The 11,076-nt window shown below is 38.9% G+C and overlaps 1 non-coding gene across 1 annotated transcript; it reads right to left on the bottom strand.

Annotated features, from left to right (window-relative positions):
• Nucleotides 1-6,130: 6,130 nt before the first annotated feature.
• LOC112708581 (small nucleolar RNA R71) lies at nucleotides 6,131-6,238 on the bottom strand. Its single transcript, XR_003156433.1, has one exon. It is a non-coding gene; the product is annotated as a small nucleolar RNA R71 (small nucleolar RNA).
• Between the last annotated feature and the right edge of the window lie 4,838 nt (nucleotides 6,239-11,076).

Here is an 11,076-nt window from a genome sequence, read left to right as displayed (position 1 = left end):
CTTAACTTTTGCCTCTCTAAACTCGAAATTTGCCCCTCCCTCTCTATAACTCACTCTCTCCCTGTCTCACACACACACACACACACACTCTCTCTCTCTCTCTCTCTCTCTCTCTCTCTCTCTCTCTCTCTTTCTCTCTCTTCTCTCCTCCTCTATAACTGTCTTCCTGAAATTCTTTTATCCTAATATTATTTTTTTACATAGATATGGTATTGCAAGGCATCATTTCAGTAGACTCCATAGTAATGAGGTTGGGGATTTAGTATGTGTAATTGATGATGAATCTTTTGATTGGAAACTAATACAAACTATTGATAATCTTAAGGAAAATAATGAGGTGCGGACTATTAATTTTTTAACATCTTTTTGTGCTATGTAAGAAGTACTCATGTTATTTGATTTTTGAATATTGTAGACATGCCTTACCCATTCAATTCATTAATCTTTTTTTAATAGGATGGACAATTCTTTGTGGTTGGAAAAATTAAGGAGATTGTTGAAGATCCAGAATGGTGGATTTTTTCCAGTGTTTGCGGTCATCCTATTGTAGGTGATGATAATGTGTTCCATTGTCAGCTGTGCAGCAGAGAGGTCCAGCATTTTATGATAAGGTAAATCCAGGTTATGATTTGCAATTTTTCTTTCGTGTGTTCTGATTCAATAATATAAGTAGCCTTTATGTATCAGCCTCTTCTTAGACTCACAAATAGCTGATTCTCATATTTACTTTCTTTGTTATAGTTACAAGATTAAGATACTTGTTGAAGATGGGACTTCTTGTGGAATGTTTGTGTTGTTAGACAGTGCAACCACTAAGCTATTAGGGAGAACCTGTTCTGATGTATTTTTGTTGTTAGAAGATAAAACGGATGTATGGTTTATCCACTTAAATTTTATTGCTGTATACTCTATGAATAACTATTTTTTTATACTTTAATTTCGTCCGCTAATTAGTGATCACTTTTTAATATCTATGACAGAGAATTGAGCACCAATACTGTCCATAGTTTTTTCATAAACTCCTTGGAAAAGAAATTGTTTTCAAAGTTCAAGCAAAGAGGATTAGGACTCAGGGTTATTGTGGTACCTTTAAAGTCATCAATGTGATTAGTGATGCATGTTTTTTCAACAAACTTCAGGCTGATCAGTGCATCAAGGGTAGTTATCTTTCTTTATGTTGGATATGAATGAATTTTGCGGAATCATTTTTAGATAGAGTTTGTTGATCCGCAGTTTCTAATTCTTTGGTTGTTGTTTTGAATGGTATTGTTTACATGCCAACATGATTTTGCCTCATACTTTACAAAGTTGGTTGCATTTTATAATTCATGTTTTCCTTCCAAAATTTAAAGATGTTGGTTCTGATTTGGCCTTTAGCCCAATATTTGAAGACTTCTCTCAGTATGGATAGCTTAGAAGTTATGACAACCAAGTCATCTCTGGTGTTCCAATACAATTCCATAGCATTAAAGAGATGCTTGCTGACATTCTTTGTGCTAAAATATATTCTTCTGCATAAAAAAATGTTAGTATTTATGTTTGTGTTTTCAACCATCTGAACTGTGTTTCAACATGTGTAGTATGATAAAACATGTATCATAATATACCAATTACTGTTTCTCTACAGGATCAAATTTGTTTTTTGATCGGTGAGATTATTGATGTGCTGAAACATCAGAAATGGTGGTACTACTGCTGTTTGTATAATGCACCCGTTTGCTATATTGGGAATGTGTTTTATTATTATCCGTGTAGAGTTGAGTGTGTTAATGCCATAAGAAGGTATCTATTTTATCTCTCTGAGTTGTTGGTACCAGTTTTCTTTTTGCTTTATTGCATCTTCTGCACATGTTTCTCAGTGTATATCTTTCTTTTGTTTACATTATTTTAGGTATCGCATTAAAATTATTGTTTCCCATTCAAATGGCAGCAATATTTTCATACTTGAGGATGATGAGGTGGCACAAATACTTAAAAAGAGTTGTTCAGACTTTTTGATAGAAGAAAGAAATTCCTCCCAAGTAATCATTTTGGTTTTATTCTAATTTAATTGTCTTTCTTTTCAGTTTAGGATTTACGGTTCAGGTATGTGAATTTTGCTAATGTACCTTCTCTTTTTTTTCCTTAGTCAAAGGATGATTACACTGTTCCAGATAACATGATTTCTCAGTTGATGAACAAGAAAATTGTCTTCATAGTGGATCCTAGACCCGTTGGATATGAATTGAATACATCTCTTCACGTTGTTCATGCAATATGTGATGATATTGATATTATGAAGTTTTTGGAAGACTCTGATGAGCGGATAATTTGTACGCTTTTTGGCATTGCTTTTAGTATGTTTTTAGTATGATCTAGTTAGTTTTTAGTATATTTTCATTAGTTTTTAGTTAAAATTCACTTTTCTGGACTTTACTATGAGTTTGTGTGTTTTTCTGTGATTTCAGGTATTTTCTGGCTGAAATTGAGGGACCTGAGCAAAAATCTGATTCAGAGACTAAAAAGGACTGCAGATGCTGTTGGATTCTGACCTCCCTGCACTCGAAGTGGATTTTCTGGAGCTACAAAAGCCCAATTGGCGCGCTCTCAACGGAGTTGGAAAGTAGACATCCTGGGCTTTCCAGCAATATATGATAGTCCATACTTTGCCCAAGATTTGATGGCCCAAACCGGCGTTCAAAGTCACCCTCAGAATTCCCAGCGTTAAACGCCGGAACTGGCACAAGGATGGGAGTTAAACGCCCAAACTGGCATAAAAGCTGGCGTTTAACTCCAAGAAGAGTCTCTACACGAAAATGCTTCAATGCTCAGCCCAAGCACACACCAAGTGGGCCCGGAAGTGGATTTTTATGTTATTTACTCATCTTTGTAAACCCTAGGCTACTAGTTCTCTATATATAGGACCTTTTACTATTGTATTTTGATCTTTGGACATCTAGTTCTTAGATCATTGGGAGGCTGGCCATTCGGCCATGCCTAGACCTTGTTCTTATGTATTTTCAACGGTGGAGTTTCTACACACCATAGATTAAGGTGTGGAGCTCTGCTGTACCTCGAGTATTAATGCAATTACTATTGTTCTTCTATTCAATTCCGCTTGTTCTTGTTCTAAGATATCACTTGTTCTTCAACTTGATGAATGTGATGATCCGTGACACTCATCATCATTCTCACCTATGAACGTGTGCCTGACAACCACCTCCGTTCTACCTTAGATTGGGTGAATATCTCTTGGATTCCTGATACACGATGCATGGTTGATCGCCTGACAACCGAGCGCTCGCCTGACAACCGAGCCAGCCATTCCGTGAGATCAGAGTCTTCGTGGTATAGGCTAGAACTGATGGCGGCATTCAAGAGAATCTGGAAGGTCTAACCTTGTCTGTGGTATTCTGAGTAGGATTCAATGATTGAATGACTGTGACGAGCTTCAAACTCCTGAGGGCGGGGCGTTAGTGACAGACGCAAAAGAATCACTGGATTCTATTCTGGCCTGATTGAGAACCGACAGATGGATAGCCGTGCCGTGACAGGGTGCGTTGAACATTTCCACTGAGAGGATGGGAGGTAGCCACTGACAACGGTGAAATCCTTGCATAAGCTTGCCATGGAAAGGAGTAAGAAGGATTGGATGAAGACAGTAGGAAAGCAGAGAGACGGAAGGGACACAGCATCTTCATGCGCTTATCTGAAATTCCCACCAATGAATTACATAAGTATCTCTATCTTTATCTTTATGTTTTATTCATATATTATCATTCTTATCCATTTGAGTTTGCCTGACTAAGATTTACAAGGTGACCATAGCTTGCTTCATACCAACAATCTCTGTGGGATCGACCCTTACTCGCGTAAGGTTTATTACTTGGACGACCCAGTACACTTGCTGGTTAGTTGTGCGAAGTTGTAGTGATCACAATTTCGTCCACCAAGTTTTTGGCGCCGTTGTCGGGGATTGTTCGAGTATGGACAACTGACGGTTCATCTTGTTGCTTAGATTAGGTATTTTTTTTCTTCAGAGTTCTTAAGAATGAATTCTAGAGTTTCATGATGATCTGTTGAAATCTGGCTGGCTGTGAAGCCATGTCTAATTTCATTGGACCGAGGTTTCAACTTATCATCACAAGAGCTTGTTGATTTCTATCAATCTTGCTATTGGAGCAGTGATCTGCTAAGGCTTGGCTGGCCATTGGCCATGTCTAGTGTTTTGGACCGGAGCTTTCTTTGAAAGCTTGGCTGGCTATGAAGCCATGTCTAATTCCTGGACCGGAGTCTTAGACTAACATTGCATGATTCCTGGAATTCTCATTAAGAATTTTGATACCTTTATTTTCTTTTCCACTTAATTTTCGAAAAAGCACAAAAAAATTTTACAAAATCATAAAATCCAAAAAAAAAAATTTCTTGTTTGAGTCTAGAGTCTCATTTTAAGTTTGGTGTCAATTGCATGTTTCTGTTTTTCTTGCATTCATTCATGTGTCTAGGTGATCTTCAAGATGTTCTTGATGATTTCATTACTCTGATCTTTAATTCCTCTTGACTTGAGTGTTTATGTGTCTCATATGCATTCTCATTAGTGTCAGTAGTATACAAATTGCTAAGTTTGGTGTCTTGCATGCATTATTATTTGATTTTAGTTGCATTTTGATTATTCCTCACTATTAAAAATCCAAAAATATTTTTAAATTGTGTCTTTTCAAGTCAATAATACAGAGAATTGAAGATTCAGAACATATAGCAGAGGAATTATACAGAAAAAGCTGGGCGTTAAAATGCCCAGTGAAGAAGGACAGACTGGCGTTTAAACGCCAGCCAGGGTGCCTGGTTGGGCGTTTAACGCCCAAAAGGGTAGAGTTTTGGGCGTTAAACGCCAGAATGTGCACCATTCTGGGCGTTTAACGCCAGGATAGCACAAGAGGGAAGATTTTGTTTTCAATGCAAATTTTTTTCAAGTTTTCAAACTTTTTCAAAATCAAATCTTTTTCAAATCATATCTTTTCAATCATATGTTTTGAAAATCAATTTCTTTCTATTTTTCAAAAATACTTGCTATCAATTAATGATTTGATTCAACATTTCAAGTATGTTGCCTTTTCTGTTGAGAAAGGTTTAATGTTTGAATCATATCTTTTCTTGATAGCCAAGTCATTAATTTTCAAAATCAAATCTTTTTAAAATGTTTTTCAAATCATATCTTCTCAATCACATCTTTTTAAAACCAATCATATCTTTTTAATCACATCTTCTTCAAAATAGTTTTCAATCAAATCTTTTTGATTTCTAATTTCAAAATCTTTTTCAAAAATCACTTTATTTCTTTCCAACTTTTATTTTCGAAAATCAATTAATGTTTTTCAAAATGTTTTCAAAATCGTTTACTTAATTTTCGAAAATTACTTCCCCTCTTTTCACATCCTTCTATTTATGGACTAACACTATTCCTTAATACACAATTCAAACTCCTTCTTCTTTGATAAGTTCGAATATTCTACTTCTGCCTTCTATTTTTCTTTTCCTCTGACACCTCAAGGAATCTCTATACTGTGACATAGAGGATTCCACATTTTCTTGTTCTCTTCTCTTTCTTATGAGCAGGAGCAAGGACAAAAGCATTCTTGTTGAGGCTGATCCTGAACCTGAAAGGACCTTGAAGCGAAAGCTAAGAGAAGCCAAGGCACAACTCTCTGTAGAGGACCTAACAGAAATCTTCAAAGAAGAAGAACCCATGGCAGCCGAAAACAACAACAATGCCAACAATGCAAGGAAGGTGCTGGGTGACTTTACTGCACCTACTCCCGACTTCTATGGGAGAAGCATCTCTATCCCTGCCATTGGAGCAAACAACTTTGAGCTTAAGCCTCAATTAGTTTCTCTAATGCAACAGAATTGCAAGTTCCATAGACTTCCATTGGAAGATCCTCATCAGTTTTTAGCTGAGTTCTTGCAAATCTGTGACACTGTCAAGACTAATGGGGTTAACCCTGAGGTCTACAGACTTATGCTATTCCCTTTTGCTGTAAGAGACAGAGCTAGAATATGGTTGGACTCTCAACCTAAAGAAAGCCTGAACTCTTGGGAAAAGCTAGTCAATGCCTTCTTGGCAAAGTTCTTTCCACCTCAAAAATTGAGTAAGCTTAGAGTGGAAGTCCAAACCTTCAGACAGAAGGAAGGAGAATCCCTCTATGAAGCTTGGGAAAGATACAAACAATTAATCAGAAAGTGTCCCACTGATATGCTTTCTGAATGGAGCATCATTGGAATTTTCTATGATGGTTTCTCTGAACTATCCAAGATGTCTTTGGATAGCTCTGCTGGAGGATCTCTTCATCTGAAGAAGACGCCTACAGAAGCTCAAGAGCTGATTGAAATGGTTGCAAATAACCAATTCATGTACACTTCTGAAAGGAATCCTGTGAACAATGGGACCAATCAGAAGAAAGGAGTTCTTGAGATTGACACTCTGAATGCCATACTGGCTCAGAATAAAATGTTGACTCAACAAGTCAATATGATTTCTCAAAGTCTGTCTGGAATGCAAAATGCACCAAGCAGTACTAAGGAAGCTTCATCTGAAGAAGAAGCTTATGATCTTGAGAACCCTTCAATAGAAGAGGTGAATTACATGGGAGAACCCTATGGAAACACCTATAATCCTTCATGGAGAAATCATCCAAATCTCTCATGGAAGGATCAACAGAGACCTCAACAAGGTTTCAACAACAATAATGGTGGAAGAAACAGGTTTAGCAATAGCAAGCCTTTTCCATCATCTTCTCAGCAACAGACAGAGAGTTCTAAGCAGAATACCTCTGACTTAGCAACCATGGTCTCTGATCTAATCAAAACCACTCAAAGTTTCATGACTGAAACAAGGTCATCCATTAGAAATTTGGAGGTACAAGTGGGTCAGCTGAGCAAGAAAATTACTGAACTCCCTCCTAGTACTCTTCCAAGCAATACAGAAGAAAATCCAAAAGGAGAGTGCAAAGCCATCAACATGGCCGAATTTGGAGAGGAGGAAGAGGCAGTGAACGCCACTGAGGAAGACCTCAATGGACGTCCACTGGCCTCCAATGAGTTCCCCAATGAGGAACCATGGGAATCTGAGGCTCAAAATGAGACCATAGAGGTTCCATTGGATTTACTTCTGCCATTCATGAGCTCTGATGAGTATTCTTCCTCTGAAGAGGATGAGTATGTCACTGAAGACCAAGTTGCTAAATACCTTGGAGCAATCATGAAGCTAAATGATAAGTTATTTGGAAATGAGACTTGGGAAGATGAACCCCCTTTGCTCACCAAGGAACTGGATGACTTGTCTAGGCAGAAACTGCCTCAAAAGAGACAGGATCCTGGGAAGTTTTTAATACCTTGTACCATAGGCACCATGACCTTCAAGAAGGCCTTGTGTGACTTAGGGTCAAGTGTAAACCTCATGCCTCTCTCTGTAATGGAGAAGTTAGGGATCTTTGAGGTGCAAGCTGCAAAAATCTCACTAGAGATGGCAGACAATTCAAGAAAACAAGCCTATGGACTTGTAGAGGATGTTCTAGTAAAAGTTGAAGACCATTACATCCCTGCTGATTTCATAGTCCTAGAGACTGGGAAGTGCATGGATGAATCCATCATCCTTGGTAGACCCTTCCTAGCCACAGCAAGGGCTGTGATTGATGTTGATAGAGGAGAATTGATCATTTAAGTGAATGAAGAATCCTTTGTATTTAAGGCTCAAGGATATCCCTCTGTCATCATGGAGAGGAAGCATGAAGAGCTCCTCTCAAAACAGAGCCAAACAGAGCCCCCACAGTCAAACTCTAAGTTTGGTGTTGGGAGGCCACAACCAAACTCTAAGTTTGGTGTTGAACCCCCACATTCAAACTCTAAGTTTGGTGTTGGGAGGTTCCAACATTGCTCTGAGCATCTGTGAGGCTCCATGAGAGCCCTTTGTCAAGCTACTGACATTAAAGAAGCGCTTGTTGGGAAGCAACCCAATGTTATATTTTATCTATTCTCTTTTGTTATTTTATGTTTTCTGTAGGTTGATGATCATGAGAAGTCAAAAAATCAATGACAAAAAGCAAAAACAGAATGAAAAATAGAAAGAAAAACAGCACACCCTGGAGGAGAGCGTGCTGGCGTTTAAACGCCAGTAAGGCTAGCTGTTGGGCGTTTAACGCCCAGTCTGGCACCATTCTGGGCGTTTAACGCCAGAAAGGGGCACCAGACTGGCGTTAAACGCCAGAAAAGGGCAAGCTCTTGGCGTTAAACGCCAGAAATGGGCACCAGCCCGGCGTTTAACGCCAGAATTGGCTAAAAACGCATTTTTGCTTGCCACTTGGTGCAGGGATGACTTTTCCTTGACACCTCAGGATCTGTGGACCCCACAGGATCCCCACCTACCCCACCACTCTCTCTCTTCTTCACCCATTCACCAATCACCTCAACACCTCTTCCCCAAAAACCCTTCACCTATCAAATCCCATCTTTCTCTTCACCACTCACATCCATCCTTCATAAAACCCCACCTACCTCACCCTTCAAATTCAAACCACTTTCCCTCCCAAACTTACCCTCCCCCACCCCTATATAAACCCATCTTCACTCCTTCTTTTTCACACAACCTAAACACTACTTCTTCCCCTTTGGCCGAAACACAAAGCCATCTCCATCTCCTCTATTTCTTCTTCTTCTACTCTCTTCTTTCTTCTTTTGCTCGAGGACGAGCAAACCTTTAAGTTTGGTGTGGTAAAAGCATTGCTTTTTGTTTTTCCATAACCATTTATGGCATCCAAGGCCGGAGAAACCTCTAGAAAGAGGAAAGGGAAGGCAAAAGCTTCCACCTCCGAGTCATGGGAGATGGAGAGATTCATCTCAAGGGTGCATCAAGACCACTTCTATGAAGTTGTGGCCTTGAAGAAGGTGATCCCCAAGATCCCTTTCAAACTCAAAAAGGGTCAACTTTGATCAAAGGTTGGACCAAGTCCTCATAGACATCTGTGAAGAGGGCGCTCAATGGAAGAGAAAGGGAAGCCAAGTCAACTAAGAAGGAATGACCTCAAGCCCATCACTAAGAAAATGATGGAGCAAACAAGAGACCCCTCTCATCATGAAATCCCTGAGATGCCTCAAGGGATGCACTTTCCTCCACAAAACTATTGGGAGCAAATCAACACCTCCCTAGGAGAATTGAGTTCCAACATGGGACAACTAAGGGTGGAGCACCAAGAACATTCCATCCTCCTCCATAAAATTAGAAAAGATCAAAGAATCATGAGAGAGGAGCAACAAAGGCAAGGAAGAGACATTGAGGAGCTCAAGCACTCCATAAGACCTTCAAGAGGAAGAACAAGCCGCCATCACTAAGGTGGACCCGTTCTTTAATCTCCTTGTTCTTTATTCTTCTGTTTTTCGAAAATTAATGCTTATGTTTGTCCATGTTTGTGTCTTATGATCATTAGTGTCTTAGTGTCTATGCCTTAAAGTTATGAATGTCCTATGAATCCATCACCTTTCTTAAACGAAAACTGTTTTTATCACAAAAGAACAAGAAGTATAGGATTTCGAATTCATCTTTAAAACTAGCTTAATTATTTTGATGTGGTGGCAATACTTTTGTTTTCTGAATGTATGCTTAAACAGTGCATATGTCTTTTGAATTTGTGGTTCATGAATGTTGGCTCTTGAAAGAATGAGGAAAAAGGAGACATGTTACTGAGGATCTGAAAAATCATTAAAATGATTCTTGAAGCAAGAAAAAGCAGTGAATACAAAAAAAAAAAATTCGAAAAAAAGAGAAAGAAAAAGAAAAAGAAAAAGAAAAAGAAAGAAAAAGAAAGAAATAAAGTTGTGATCCAAGGCAAAAAGAGTGTGCTTAAGAACCCTGGACACCTCTAATTGGGGACTCTAGCAAAGCTGAGTCACAATCTGAAAAGGTTCACCCAGTTATGTGTCTGTGGCATGTATGTATCCGGTGGTAATACTGGAAGACAGAGTGCTTTGGGCCACGGCCAAGACTCAATAAGTAGCTGTGTTCAAGAATCATCATACTTAACTAGGAGAATCAATGACACTATCTGGATTCTGAGTTCCTAAAGAAGCCAATCATTCTGAATTTCAAAGGATAAAGTGAGATGCCAAAACTGTTCGGAGGCAAAAAGCTACTAGTCCCGCTCATCTAATTGGAGCTAAGTTTCATTGATAATTTGGAGTCTATAGTATATTCTCTTCTTTTTATCTTATTTGATTTTCAGTTGTTTGAGGACAAGCAACAATTTAAGTTTGGTGTTGTGATGAGCGGATAATTTGTACGCTTTTTGGCATTGCTTTTAGTATGTTTTTAGTATGATCTAGTTAGTTTTTAGTATATTTTCATTAGTTTTTAGTTAAAATTCACTTTTCTGGACTTTACTATGAGTTTGTGTGTTTTTCTGTGATTTCAGGTATTTTCTGGCTGAAATTGAGGGACCTGAGCAAAAATCTGATTCAGAGACTAAAAAGGACTGCAGATGCTGTTGGATTCTGACCTCCCTGCACTCGAAGTGGATTTTCTGGAGCTACAGAAGCCCAATTGGCGCGCTCTCAACGGCGTTGGAAAGTAGACATCCTGGGCTTTCCAGCAATATATGATAGTCCATACTTTGCCCAAGATTTGATGGCCCAAACCGGCGTTCAAAGTCACCCTCAGAATTCCCAGCGTTAAACGCCGGAACTGGCACAAGGATGGGAGTTAAACGCCCAAACTGGCATAAAAGCTGGCGTTTAACTCCAAGAAGAGTCTCTACACGAAAATGCTTCAATGCTCAGCCCAAGCACACACCAAGTGGGCCCGGAAGTGGATTTTTATGTCATTTACTCATCTTTGTAAACCCTAGGCTACTAGTTCTCTATATATAGGACCTTTTACTATTGTATTTTGATCTTTGGACATCTAGTTCTTAGATCATTGGGAGGCTGGCCATTCGGCCATGCCTAGACCTTGTTCTTATGTATTTTCAACGGTGGAGTTTCTACACACCATAGATTAAGGTGTGGAGCTCTGCTGTACCTCGAGTATTAATGCAATTACTATTGTTCTTC

The sequence above is a fragment of the Arachis hypogaea genome, chromosome 8 (genome assembly GCF_003086295.3).
Source record: "Arachis hypogaea cultivar Tifrunner chromosome 8, arahy.Tifrunner.gnm2.J5K5, whole genome shotgun sequence".
NCBI classification, from domain to species: Eukaryota; Viridiplantae; Streptophyta; class Magnoliopsida; order Fabales; family Fabaceae; genus Arachis; species Arachis hypogaea.
Note: the sequence above shows the minus strand (reverse complement) of the source record. Positions and strands in the feature narration are given on the sequence as shown.